The 2,500-nt window shown below is 40.2% G+C and overlaps 1 protein-coding gene across 1 annotated transcript in view; it reads right to left on the bottom strand.

Moving 5' to 3' along the window:
- LOC125047202 overlaps positions 1-2,500 on the bottom strand; it is a 45,789-nt gene that overhangs the window by 18,288 nt on the left and 25,001 nt on the right. Inside the window, exon 2 of the mRNA XM_047645350.1 lies at positions 671-702. The gene's annotated coding sequence lies outside the window, so the exon portion shown is untranslated. The remainder of the gene's footprint in view (positions 1-670; positions 703-2,500) is intronic.

Genomic DNA, 2,500 nt, shown 5'->3' with positions numbered 1-2,500 from the left:
AAGAAGGGAAAATTAAGGGTAGGGAGAAGAAGAGGGAAAGATAGAATGGGGAAAAGGAGGGAAAGGTAAAGGTGGACAGGAAAGTAAGGTAGAAAGGGGGAGGAAGGAGAGAAAGCTAAAGGTGGGAAGAAAAGGAAAAGGTAGAAATAAGGCGTGGGAGGGGGGGGGGGGGGAGAGAAAGGTAAGGGTTGGGAGAAGGGAAAGGTAGAGGTGGGGTGAAGATGGAACGTAAAAGAGGGAGAGGAGGGGGGAATGGTAAGAGTGGGAAGGAGGAGGCAAAGGTAAAGGTAAAAGAGGAGGAAGAGAGAAAAGTGGAAGAAGGGAGAAAGGTGGAAAGGTAAAAGGGGGAGATGGCGAGAAGGGTAAAACGGGGAGGAGAAAAAGGTAAAAAGAAGAAAAGGGAAATGTAATATGTGCATAAAAAGGAAAGATAAAAGAAAGAAAAGGATAACGACGGAGTAAGTGAAAATTAAAAAGAAATGGGTGTGAAAGCAAGCAAATGCCTAAAAAATGTGGTACGAAGTGGGGAAAAAAAAAACAAAAAAAACGGAGCTTCAGAAATACCCATAAACATCCTATATGATAATAGTGATATTTATATACAATAAAACATAAATGCCTCCATTACAGAACGTGAAATTGGTCGATTGTATTTTTTTTGTTTACTTACCTAGAGACTTGGTCGGGATTTTGATAGTGATCCTGGAAAGAGAGAAAAAAAATCAATAATTCAACTATTTTGCAACATGATGAATGGATGATGATGATGATGACGACAACAATAGTAACAGTAATAGTAATAGTAATAATAATAATAATAATAATAATAATAATAATAATAATAATAATAATAACAATAAAGAATAAGACCAATAACGATAATAACAATCATAAAAATAATGATAGTAATAAGGATTATAATGGCGATCATGTAGATGAAGACAATAACAATAACAATGATCATAATAATAACTCGAAAGCAGAGGTAACTGTGCACACGATCTCTGCAACTTGCAATCCCAGGGAGTGATGAAGCGGAATTTTTTTTGACAGTTTGTTATTGTCACGCTAAAGGCTCCAAATGGAATATCAATAGTTTGAAGATATTTGTATTGCAAAAGAACAAAATAAATAGATTTATCAATACGCGGTTATATATTAAAATATTTGTCATCTTTTCAGTTTAGTGCAACCACTGTAGCGCTATATAAATCATTTTAGTCAGTTTGAGTGCCCGCTCCCCTTTTTTTTTCGTAGACCATGCAAATTCCTCGGGAAATAGAGCGAAATTGAATAATCAAATCAAAATCAAACACACAAACAAACACACACACACACACACACACACACACACACACACACACACACACACACACACACACACACACACACCAAAAAAAAAAAAAATCCTTTCCGGAATGTATCCAATATGTCACAGAATTAACAGCTAAGTTTCCCCTAATGCGAACCCCATAATCATGAGTGTTTTATTGGTCCATGTTCTTGGAAATAAATCATTCTTGAGGTTTGAGGCAAAAAAGATAAAGATAAAAAATATGGGAGATCCTTCCGGTTGCAGCGCTGCAATGGCAACAGCAGGCGCAGTCGTGAAGCAATGAGACCCAACGCTAATTGGCCCAACAGCCTAATTACGTAAAAGGCTAAGCATGCACCTAACTACCAGGCTCTCTTAACCACTGGGAAAGGGGATGTTACGACCACCGCACACACTGAACTTAATCTTTCATAAATCAGACTAAAGGTGCATAAGGAAACATAAGACAAAGTTGTACAAGCGGTGCTCATGTCTCAAGTGCCTAATTACCCCTCCCGCAGGTAATTGCCCTGTCCCTGGTCATTAGGCAGTGACGGAAGTGAAACGCTGTGGCAGTCAGTCGTTCGCCGAGCTCGGGAAGGAACGAGTCATCCCACTGACGATGATTAACAAGAAAAAAAAGGAGAGAAAAGAAATCTTAAATAGTAAGTTGCGGGTCGGAAATCTGCAGACAGAGGATAGTTAGAAATGGAGTGATTGTTTAGAAATTATCGCAGACTCTGGGAACTTCCCTTTACAAAAGATACCTTTCTTGCTTGTCTGCAAAAAAAAAAAAAAGTCTATTCTTCTAGCACATATACCGAAGTAGCCCTAGGAAAATCTTACTAACACTGACCGTGATTTTCCCTTCAATCAACGGGATAAAGTTCACCCCCACAGATTCTATGTGAATTCTTATAACGCACTAGCTCTATCACATAAATTTTCAGTCATGCACAACAACCCCCGCCAGGAAGTCGGCCCAAGGGAGACCCCCTTTGACCGGTCGGTCGGGCGTTTCCGATTCCCCGCAAATGCAGTGTCATGCAAGTCTTTCAACAGACAACGAAATATGAATGGGGAGGAAAAACACATATAGTGGGGGAGGGGGAAGGTAGACATGGGTAGGAGGGGTGTAGGGGAGGGGGCACAGGCAAGAACCGGGGCAGTGAACGCCCGCCCCAG

Source organism: Penaeus chinensis, chromosome 40 (genome assembly GCF_019202785.1).
Source record: "Penaeus chinensis breed Huanghai No. 1 chromosome 40, ASM1920278v2, whole genome shotgun sequence".
In the NCBI taxonomy this organism is placed as follows: Eukaryota; Metazoa; Arthropoda; class Malacostraca; order Decapoda; family Penaeidae; genus Penaeus; species Penaeus chinensis.
This window is presented reverse-complemented; position numbering and strand designations above follow the sequence as displayed.